We start from the raw sequence: 12,461 nt of genomic DNA, 5'->3' as shown, positions 1-12,461 counted from the left end.
GTTGGTGAATTTAAAAACATAAGAGCAGGAATTCAAAGTTCCAGAAGACAAAAAAAGAAGTGATGGAGCAGGGTGCATCTTTATTCAGTCTTATGGCTGAAAATGTGTTTATTGGCTAGGCACTTGCATTACAAAAGAAAAGGCCAACTGTCAGAGCTTACACTAGTACACACTCACAATCACCTGCACAGCCCAGTACACCTTGGGAAGTCAAGCAAATCAGAGAGAGTTGGGAGTTTAGGTGGTTGTGAAGGGAGAGCAGAGGTTATGCTGCAAACATCACATTTGCCATAATGTTGCTAACCCTGCTTGTGAGGAAAGATTTCTGAGAGAATAACACCAAATAAGTTAGGAAAATGAGAGAATTATCTTCTACAAAGAAAAATATATTCACCCTCACTCAATAAACTATGAAATGGAAAAGAGCATTAAAAGTGATGTGTTTCTAAAAAAGGAAAAGAGAACAAAAGCCGGTTAAAATTAAAATTTGATAAAAGATCAAGTTAGAATTTGTAAAAAAATTTAAATACCCAAATGCAGGTCAAATACATTAGTATAATTTGTCTTAAGACACTCAGAATTAGCATTTTATTCTCTCTAAATGTGATATTGTTTCTCTAATAATTATAGTTGTGATTCACCCATAGTCTGGTCTCAGGGGCTGAGATCAGTGGCCATGGGAATGGAGCAGAAGCTATTTTGCAGTATATATATGCCACAGCTTTTTAATAATTATGACACTTATTATTTATCTGGATAGGATTATGGAGAGTGTTATGGATATGATTTATTTGAGTAATCAGAATTCCTTTTTGAGTGTGACTGATTCCAAACTCCCAAGATTTCCATTAGCCGAAGAATCTCAGTCATGATGACACGTCCTGGGGTCATAGAATAACTAGCCTGTATTTGGTTCCCAAATAAGACTCACGGCAAAAGAGGGCAGTTCACTGCTACTACACTGTTATGTTTTGTACCTTGAGGGTTTGTCCAAATAAAGATTTAAACACCGTGCTACTTTACTTTAGATTGATGGATGGAAGAAAAGGAGATAGAGAGAAAAGGAGTACTGGTAAGGCAAGGAAAAGTTGAATGAGACAGTTGTAGAGGCTCCATGCCAGTTTCAAGGCGCAGAAATGGGATGACACCATTTTTCCCTTACACAAAGTCAGTTTACTGATTTATGTCTATGCTTAAGCATTTGTTTCTCAAAGAATATTGCTCACTGAAATTGGTACTAGAGAGTGCAGGAACAAAAACAGACAAACAAAAACACCTAGACAGCTAAATGAATTTTCTAAGATGCATATAAGAATACGGAATTCATCCTGTTCATACTGTGACTATTAAAAGACAATTAACTTCAGGTTATAAGAGAGTCAGTACCAGAGAAATGGGCTTTAGGATATAGATGGGGAAGTAAATCACTTAGATGAAGAAATAGCTTCTATCTTGGATACAATCACAGGATTTTGTGGCAATTCTATTCATGATGCTGCAGTCTGAGCCTTCTGGCTATCATTGTTGCCTGAAATTTCCTCTACTTTTTAAAAGATTGAAAGAAAAATGAGTTAAAATTATGAATGTATGCAATGTGTCAGACTCAGTTTCTGCAATAACAAGGCATATAGCAGAGAAAGAACAAATTCTTCATTCTTAGAGTTTGTTAGTGACCCAAATGATCCAATGGCTATTCTTGAACTCCTGGAATATCTCCATCTATAGTATCTATGTAAATTACTACTGATTTTAATGAAGACTATTCAAAATAATTCCTTAATTAAAAGTGTTAACACTTCTCATCAGAGGGAGAGGATTGAGGCTGGCGGGCCACGTGGGGACCACAGTTCAGCTTCTCTTAGGAGAGAAATGAGTCTTCAGACACACAATAGGTGGTTTCAGCTTTAAAGAGGAAAAGAAAGCAAAAAACCAAAACAACTGTGGTCTCTAAGAAATACTGTATGGGCAACAAATTCTGCACAATGGAAAAAAATATCTAAGTACCCAACAAGCAAGAGGTACAGGAGAAAGATTACTAGAAACAAACCCAGAAGCAATCAATAGCAGTAGGTGGAGAATTAAATATTAAAGTAGAAACTAGCTCAGAAGCTGGAAAAAGTCTGGAAAGGAAGGCTTTACAAGGTTTAGACTTAGGATTTCTGTGTAAAAGTGTACTCAAAATGACAGTTCAATTTGAAATAGATATGAAAAATAAGAATGCTGACCAGAATAGGCATCCATGAATATAGTTTATGGAGCATGGCTAGTGGCTCAGGCAGTTAAGTGGCCAACCTCAGCTCAGGTCATGATCTCATGATTGTGAGAGTAATCTTTGCATCTGGATCTGTGCTAACAGCTCAGAGACTGAAGCCTCTTTGGATTCTGTTGTCTCCCTCTCTCTCTGCCCCTCCCCCACTTGTGCTCGCTCTCTCTCTCTCTCTCTCTCAAAAATAAACAAACATTAAGAAAAAAAATTTTTAAGAATATAACTAGTCTCAGTATGTAGACAACTCTTAACTTGTTTCTTCAGATCACATTTGCGAATCAACATACATTTGCCAGAAATAAGGAAATAAAAGGATATATAAAAATATAACCTCTATTTTGGAAAAGTTTAGAGAAGCATAGAGAAGAAATATAAGTATTCCAAAGTATACCATGTGATCTATTCTAAGAGAGAGTAAGCAACACGTGCTTGTCAATAACATGGGATAATCACCTCCCATTCGCTAGGAGGGTAAATGAAGATTTCCTTACAAAACTGATACCTAAGGAGAATCCTGAAGGGCCAATTGGCATTAGTCAAAGTATAAACCTTACAGAGAAGACAGCATGTGAAAATTATGAAGGATACAAGTAGGCAATGCTTGTGGAACTTAAGTTGTGAGAAACAAAGGTAAGGAATTTGTAAATTATGAGGTGAGGAAAATAAGGAGGGTCCTGTCCATGAAGAGCCTTGCAGGCCACAGACAGAGATTAATATTTATCAGTAAATAGTTAACACCAGAAGAGAAGTCTTGGAGAAGGAGCATGAATTCACTTTCAGTACATGGTATGTAAAGCATCTGCAGAGCATACAACTAGTGATGCACACTTAGCAATTTTTTTCATTTAGAAAAGTTCTGGCCTTTGGAAGTCATCATATAAATGACAATAAAATCAAATGCACTAAGTGAAATCCCCTTGGAGAACATGGAGTAAGAAGAAGAACAAAGAGAAAACAAGAAAAGAAAGGTCTCAAGATACAATAGTTAGGCACAGCAATACTTCATAGAAAAATAAAAAATGAGGAGACTGTAGGACACTAAAAAGAGCTATACAATTTGGAAGAAAATCAGGATGGAATGGAATCCATTTGAAGAATGACTAAACCTTAATTTAAAAATAAATTGTGGGGATGCCAGGCAAAATAGCTACCGAAAAATATGCCATTGGTTTCAACAATAATAACGTTCTTGTGGATGTTAGTTACAAAGAGCAGTGGGGTGCTGGACATCAAAGTCAGGTTGCAGAGCCTTAACGCCTAAACGAAAGAGGGGTAAGATGAGAAGGTGGAGGTAATGGTATCTTTTCAAAAGACTTAAAAACATTGTTAAAGAGGCGCCTAGGTGGCTCAGTTAATTAAGCGACCGACTTTTGATTTACCCTCAGGTCAGGATCTCACAGTTCATGAGTTCAAGCCCTGCAGTCAGTGCAGAGCCTGCTTTGGATTCTCTCTCTTCCCCTCTCTCTCTGACTCTCCCCAACTTGCGCTGTCGCAGTCTTTCTCAAAATAACTGAATAAACTTAAAAAAAGATTTAGAAGTAAAGCAGAGAAGAATCAAGAGACAAAGGAAAATCTCAGGATCCAGTATTGTGTTTATTGTCATTGTTGTTTGTTTTCAAGGTGAAAAATGCATCTTACCCTTAAAACAATCCTTTGATAATAACTGAAGAGAATTCATGTTCTCGTTATCTGGATATGACGTGTATCCAAGGTGTGGGAAGCGGCAAAAATTTCACGCAGAATTAGCTGTGTGGTCCAGTGCTCAGGATAAGGAGACGGCCACATAGTGGTCCAGTGCTCAGGAATTATAAGGAGACGGCCACATAGTGGTCCAGTGCTCAGGAATTATAAGGAGACGTCCACGTAGTGGTCCAGTGCTCAGGAATTATAAGGAGACGTCCACATAGTGGTCCAGTGCTCAGGAATTATAAGGAGACTTCCACGCTATGGTCCAGGGCTTGAGTGAGTGATCGGTGAATTTAGGTCAGAAATTAAGCAAATAGTCTAAACAGAACCCCTTAGAGCACAGGGAGGAAAGGTATCTAAATGTTTTTCTAAAACCTCTGCGGAGGGAGAATGATGGCCTCGAGTGTGTGTGTGTGTGTGAGTGAACCTTTGTTTGTCTTTGCGTCACTGTATTATAAAAAATAAGGGATAAGAAATAAGGGGCAATTACAGAGTCTGTTCTACTTGTTTTAGGTTACTGCAAACGCTCTCCCATGGAGATAGGCAAAGTTAGAGTAAAGTAAGAAAAGTAAGTTTTGAGCCATATGGAGTCTGAGAAGGACTCTATAGATGTCCTTCCATCCCGAAGATGGCGCCAGTAGCCTGCTCCTACCTGCCCTGAAAAAATTTTGAACTGGGAATTTTTCTCTGCCCCCTGGGGAGCCTATCTTGCTCTCCCTTCCCCAGCCCCGTTGCCCAGGGCAACCAGAGGGCCTCAACAGCTGGGTGGGGAGAGGTCAATTTGCATAAGAAACAATAGACCACGAAAAATCAGTTTTTGCACCAAATTTCGAGGTTAAAATCAACTATAGGGAGCAAGTATCTTACCTGGGCTCAAATAAAACTTATTCAGTGCTTAAGTTTGTTGGTTAAAACAGAAATTTATGTTCTATCTAAATCTACCATAAGTCAAATAGGTTCCTATGATCTCTACTCCACCAACTTTTAACAAGCGCATGTTAAAAGAAAGATTAACTTGGTCTGTTCTATAGTTTTCATTGAGAAAATAGTTTTAAAGGCTCTTAGTAAGTTAAAACGTTATGATTTTACTTGATAATAAATTAAGATTAAATTCAGTGGCTGTCTAAGAAGTTAAAACTAAAGCGAAAGTCAACCTGTGATTGGTAGAAGACAAGGCCTGTAGATGTCTGTGCTTTTTAACTTGTGGCAAAACAACTGGGGATATTTGAAACTGTTAAAAATCTGCTGTGTATTTAATTGATTCAGAAGTTTACCATCTAAAGAAAAAAGTTTTGATTACTGAGCCCTTAATGGGAGACTAAGATTTCTAAGAGTGGATAGTCTGCTAAGTGTAATTTATAAATGGTGCAACTGCTCAAATATATGTGCTGTTCCTAAAGTTTTAATGTTTTAGTAAAGATCATTACTTAACACCTTTAGTAATCAAAATATAAGTGTCACTAAATTTAAACTGTAACTTAACAGCCTTTACAATTAAAGAGCATTTATGTACTTTAAATGATGTTAAAATAATATTGAGGGATATTAACTGGATTCGGCCTCTTTCAAAGCTGTCTACTAGAGACCTTATTTCCCTGCTTAAGATCTTGCATAAAGACTTCCATCCAAATTGCAAAACGAGAGTTAACTCCTTTGGCCCTAAAATCCTTACCTAAAGTTAATAAGACTTTATGAGGGGCCATACTTACAAGGATTAATTACAATAAGCCTTGGTCTTTAATAAAATTATTTCTTTTCAAACTAGGGAAACTGCAGCATAGAGAGCTAAACTTGTTGCTGTTACTAATATATTTCAAAAAACTCCAGAGAGGTTTTATCTGTGACTGGTCTCTTTCAGCAACTAAGACTGTAACAGTACCTGTCTACAAGACAGAAATTTCAGGTTTAACTCATTCTAAATTACCTGGCCTCTCTGAAATTCATCATCTAAGGCTACAATTTAAGATCACTCGTGAGCAGACATGACAAATAGTAAAACAGTGCCCCTCTTGTGTTGTGCATTTAACTGTTCCTCATTTGGGAGTAAATCCTTGAGGAGTAGTGCCCAATGCCATCTGGCAAATGGATGTAACACACATTTTAGAGTTTGGAAATCTAAAGTATGTTCATGTGAGTATTGATACCTACAGCGGTTTCCTATATGCTACTTTACAAACTGGAGAAGCAGGAAAGCACGTTGTAGCACACATGCTTTCTGCCATATCAGTGTTAGGAATCCCAAAACAAGTAAAAACTGACAATGGACCAGCATATACTGGGACTGTGTTCTCTAAATTTTGCCAACAGTTACACATTAAACACATCACTGGAATTCCTTATAATCCACAAGGACAAGGTATAGTAGAATGGGCACATCTATCTTTAAAAAATACCCTTGATAAAATTAAAGGGGGGAACTGGTACCCCATCAAGGGATCTCCCAGGAATCTTTTGCACCATGCACTGTTTATTTTAAATTTCTTAACTTTGGATAAAGAAGGATGCTCAGCTGCTGAGCGTCTCTGGCATAATGAGACACAAAAAACTTTTGCTACCGTGCTTTGGAAAGATCCTTTGGATAACAAATGGCATGGTCCAGACCCATTTTTAATCTGGGGACGAGGTGTAGTTTGCATTTACCAACAGAAAACAGATGCAGCCAGATGTCTGCCAGAGAGATTAATAAAACAAATCGATCAAAACACTGAGTCCTCCAGGGAGAAAAAATCTCCTTGAGAGAAATCTTTGTCTTTTCCTTTAGGACCATGCTGGGAAAAGAAGCTTCAAAAGGAACCTGGAGAAGAGGAGGAAGAAACACATCGACAGCCCTTTCTTCGTGGATTTCATGGACTTTTACCCTATCTCCTCCTGTTTAAGACCTATTGCGGTTTTATTGATCTTGGTGCCCTTGGGCCCTGTTCTATTCAATAAGCTCATGGCTCTCCTGAGGCAGCAAATAGGCACAGCCTATCCAGGTCCATTATATTAAGCTCGATATGGCTGATCAGGAGGCCGATGGAAGAGCTATATTCTGGCAAGAGGCACGGGCTGGCTAGCCAATGACGGGTAAGAGAGGCCTTACCATCCTTTCCACCTAAGACAGGCACTCAGACACAAGCTTCTGAGTGTGCCCATGATGGGTAAGAAGGATTGGAAGGTCTCCGACCTAAGACAGGCACAGTTCTTTCCTTGCCCATACTGTCATATTCTGGAAGAACCCCCTTTTAAAATTTATTAGAAAAAAAAGGGAGGACCTGTGGGAAGTGGCAAAGATTTCAGCTGCTTGGCCATTTGCTAGCCGGATTTGTCACTCCCTGAGGGGAGTTGCAAAATAGGCAGGGGAGCCCCACTCCCTGTCAGAGGAGAAGCCAGAAGATCAAAGATCAACCGCCTGCAGGCAGGGTAGTATCAGCCCCTCAGGCGCTGTGCTAAAACACTTTAGTCTGGTTCCTCTTTTACTCCAGCGTAATCCCTTAACCCTGTTTCCTAGCAACCGACCTAGGTCAGCTGCCTTGTTTTCCCGCTTTGAAACCTTTATAAGATACGGGGTTTTCTGAATAAAGGAGAAGAGGCTTGATTGAAACCGTGTGTTGTGACTTCACTCTCTGTGCGTCCCCCTTCCTGCCCTTTCTCTCCCTCTCTCAGGAAAATAACCGGCGACGATTCTCCACCCTGCCAGTCAGGGCGGACGAAACAGGAACCACCGAACGCCAGGGCCAAGCGCGTCGGGACCTGGCATCGGCTAAGACACCAAAGTTTGTCTAAATAAAGAACTTTTAAGTACACATTAAGTAACATCAATTTTTTTACCTCTAACTTATCTGTAAATCCAACCCATGTAATGAATTATAATCAACAAGTACATTGTAAATTTTATGGTGGCAAAAAACTTACCTGAAGAAATATTGGATTGTTTTATAGTAATATGAACTCTGAAGAAATAATTTTTACTGCTGACCCATGGAATATTCATGAAGATTATTGGAATAGTGGTAATACTGATTATGACATGAAATGAGAAAATAAATGTGGAATGGTGTCCTTGGCTTTTATATTAAGGCTTTTGCTACTTTCAAATATTGATCTTTTCATAAAATCTCTTTTATGTTCACAGGCTGACTGGTAGATTTCAAAAGTCAGCAATGAGAAACTACACAGCAATAATAACTTTTATCCTGCTGGGACTGACAGATGACCCACACCTGCAAATCCTGCTTTTATCTTTCTATTTCTCACCTATCCCTTGAGTGTAACAGGGAACTGACTGTTATCATCCTCACATGGGTGGACCCCATCTTAAAACTCCTATGTACTTTTTTCTCAGAAATTTCTCCTTCTTAGAAATTTCATTTACCACTGCCTGTTTTCCTAGATTCCTGTACAGTATATCAACTGGAGACAATACCATTACCTACATTGCTTGTGCAAGTCAAATATTTTTTGCTATTCTCTTTGGAGCAACAGAATTTTTTCTCCTAGCAGCCATGTCCTATGATCACTATGTTGCTCTCATATGTAAACATCTCATAACATGACAGTCAAGAACAGTAGGGTGTGTACCTTATTAGTCCTCTGCTGTTGGTTGTCTGGCTTGATGATCATTCTTCCCCCCTACCCTTAGCTTGATCCTCCAGCTGGAATTCTGTGACTCCAATGCCATTGATCATTTTAACTGTGATGCAAGTCCCTTCCTGAAGATCTCATGTTCAGATACATGGGAAACAGAACAAATGGTTATCCTTGTGGATGTATTTACACTCATTTCACCCTAGTGTGTGAATTTATGTCCTACACATACATAATCTGGACACTTCTGAATTTCCCTTTTTTTCCAACAAAGAAAAGGTGCCTTTTCTACCTGCTTATCCAACATGATTTTTAGTTTCCATCATCCATGGAAGTTGTATCTTCATCTAAATCAAGCCATCAGCAAAAGAAGAAGTGGCCACAAATAAAGGTGTTTCTGTGATCAGCACTTGTGTTGTACCCTTGTTGAACCCCTTCATTTACACTTTGGGGAATAAGCTAGTGAAACAAGTTTTTAACGACATCATGAAGAATATTATATTTCTCTCAATGAAGCTGAAGTTTTGATGACTCCATGTAAAATGAAAGAAGAAAGCTATCTAAGTATTTAACTACAACATCTAACTTGTTACAGGGCTTTGTGCCTTTAATTTAGTCATGTTAACCCCCTCAAAGACATTTAATAATACATCCTAATCTCACCTTAAACAAACTACTTTTTCTTTCAAACCAAACTCATACACTGTGATTTCCCTCTCTGTAAAACTATAGAACATATTTCCAAGTAATTAAACTTGTCACCATTTCTGACCCAGATTTTTCTTCATTCTTCTAGGGAATGAAGGAAAGTAATAATATTTAAAACTGTATAAATTATATAGATGACACATTATGTAAAGACATCAAAATTAATATCATAAGCTAAGACCCAGATAAAATATAGAAAACAGCAATAGTAAAGATGCATCAAGGGGCGCCTGGGTGGCTCAGTCGGTTAAGCCTCCGACTTTGGCTCAGGTCAGATCTCATGTTCGTGGGTCGAGCCCCGCATCAGGCTCTGTGCTGACAGCTAGCTCAGAGCCTGGAGCCTGCTTCAGGTTCTGTCTCTCCTTATCTCTCTGCCACTCCCCCGCTCATGCTCTGTCTCTCTCTGTATCAACAATAATAAAACATTAAACAATTTAAAAAAGATGCATCAAAATAAATTAAACCAAATAAGGCATTATATGCTAATTAAAATAATGTAAACAACAAGTGGAAATAGACATATTAGTGAGACTTTGGGAATAAGCGAAATTAAAGAGATGGAAACAGCTTCACAAACACTGATGAGATGCATTAGTTATTTACTTATATTTATGACAGAATTTCACTTAAAAGTCATAATTTAATTTATTTTGAGAGAGACAGAGACAGCATGGGTGGGGCAGGGTCAAAGAAAGGGAGACAGAGAATCCTAAGCAAGCTCTGCACTGTCATGTGGAGCCCCATGTGCAGCTCAAAATCATGAAACCATGACCAAGAGTCACTTAACCCACTTAACCCATGGAGCCACCCAGGTGGCATAAGGCATAATATAATTTAAAACAAATGTGAAACAAAACAAAATCAAAAACAAATGTAAACATCATGCCACTTATTATGGGTAACAATATTAGCATAAATGCATAAGAGCAAATTAGAACACTTAAATTTTAAATGACAATGAAATAAGACAGCAATTCACATCAACACAAGGCTAACTGAATGATTTAAGAAGATATCAAGGATATCTAATCCGTAGAAATAGGAAAAAATAAGGAAATACAAAAGGGATAAATATTGGAATTATGATCAAGAAAAAAAACTGAAGATAACATTCCTAAATTAAAGAACTTAGAATTTGAAGAAACAGTATGCTTGTCAATGAAAAAAATAACAAGATCATAGATAGATTAGATAGATGACAGATAGATAGATAGATAGATAGATAGATAGATAGATAGATGATACAAGGATGGAAGGAAGAAGGAAGGAAGGAAGGAAGGAAGGCTGTTTTCAAAACCCTCACTTCTGAGGTCCTTGTGGCTTGGGCCCACTCCTGCCCTCTAGGGAAGGGTCTCACCAAGCAATGGCCTTGTGCCAGCTTGCCCCTGGGAACGCTCGCAGGACTGTGCCACTGCAGAGGTCCAGACACTGGGTCCAGATGCCAGTCCACTCCAGAAAAATTTCACGTGATCATGTAGCAGCAGTGGTTCAGGGATCAATGTGGAATTAGTTGTGTTGGCGTTTTAGTGCTTAAAAGCCCTCTCAGAAGACTCTGTGTGTGTGTGTGTGTGTGTGTGTGTGTGTGTGTGTGTTTATGTGTAAGGCATTCATACTGATATTCTAATTCTAATATACACTATACAGGTTACTTAATTTGTTTCTTCTACAGTAAGAAGCCTCAGTCACTTTTTTAAATGATACACTTGCATAAGCCTAGAGTATACAAAGAATTACAGAATTGATAATCCTTTCTAAGAAGTAAACCAAAAATAAAGAATTCAATTTTTTCATAACATTTTAACTAAAATTTACATTTGATAAAACAAATAAATCATAAGTATCCAATTTTCTGAGTTTTGACAATATAAGCCATATTCCTATTAATTGTCAAGATCGATTAATGAATTGTAGTTTCTACTTAGAGTTATGGATGATATTTAGTATGACTTTACTAAAATTATTTTATTGAAATATCTACAAATATTTCTAAGAAATTGTATGAGAATTTTGAGGGAAATGTATGGTAGGTGTAGACATAGACAAAAACAAATATAACTGGCATATATGGAAGATAATCTGGAACGAATAGCTTCATCACCACTATGCTAGAAGCCAACGGACATAGTGGTATATCCATTAGGAGACTTACAGAGTGTTTTAAGAGCTGATACTTAGAGTAACCTCAGTTTTGGAGAAAATAAAACATAATTCTATCTTAAAAGAAATAATTTGAATTATGAAAAGATATTTGATATTTAGCATGGAAAACATGTACTGAAGTAAAACCTAATAACTATATGGCAGGTAATAAAACTCATCATATATCCCCATTTTTCAATAGATTCTTGAACATGTTTAAGAAATTAAACATGTTTTATGTTTTTGAAAAAGACTGTGTGAGAAATCGATACATGTATATTAAACCATAGTTTATCTTCTACTGTAATTTTAAAAATTTATCCAACATAAATACTGAAATAAAATCACACAAATAAGATGTATGCTTCATTTAAAAAAAACTATATTCTTACCACTTTGACAATTGACATTTCAATAACATTACAAAATAGTTCTGTACATTTTAAAGAGTAAGTTCTTGTGGAGTATCTAAAACATTCAATAATTTAAAATTTAATTTACCTGAGAATTTTAAAGAACATGGCTCTTAGATAAAACACAGAACATTTATTTAAATTATTTAACAAATACAGCTCTCCTGCACCTTCACTGTACAGTACAATCTAAATCTTGTATTTTATTTTTCAACATGTCTAGAAAAACACTTGCAATTTTACATTTCTTACATAGAAATGTTTCACTTTGAAGAACAGAAAGTTAAAGTCAGAATGTATGAAATGGAAAGAGTTTCTAAGCTCAGAAAAACCAAAACAATCCAAATAATTAAATGTTAAAGATAAATTCTTAAACTAGAAGAGTCTAAATCGTTTTTGTTCACTGGCTTTTTTTATGTTTTTACATTAATTTTTTCAATAATGGTCTTACTTGTCTGAAGCAGAAAACATCTTTCTAAATACATCTCTGAAGGCTTGTTTCACTTGCTGGTTCCTCAGAGTATAAATGAATGGATTCAACAAAGGGGCAACTGAAGTATTGAGCACAGCTACTCCTTTGCTTGTAGTGACTCCTTCATTTGCAGATGGCTTTATGTACATGAATATACAACTACCATAAGTGATGGATACAACAATCATGTGAGAGGAGCAGGTAGAGAAGG

General features: G+C 37.1%; 1 pseudogene; it reads left to right on the top strand.

The window, feature by feature from the left end:
- Positions 1-6,948: 6,948 nt before the first annotated feature.
- Positions 6,949-8,907, top strand: LOC115305179 (annotated as a pseudogene).
- Positions 8,908-12,461: the final 3,554 nt, after the last annotated feature.

The sequence above is a fragment of the Suricata suricatta genome, chromosome 10 (genome assembly GCF_006229205.1).
Source record: "Suricata suricatta isolate VVHF042 chromosome 10, meerkat_22Aug2017_6uvM2_HiC, whole genome shotgun sequence".
Classification (NCBI taxonomy): Eukaryota; Metazoa; Chordata; class Mammalia; order Carnivora; family Herpestidae; genus Suricata; species Suricata suricatta.
The sequence above is the reverse complement of the archived record's forward strand: the minus strand, read 5'-3'. Positions and strand labels throughout refer to the sequence as shown.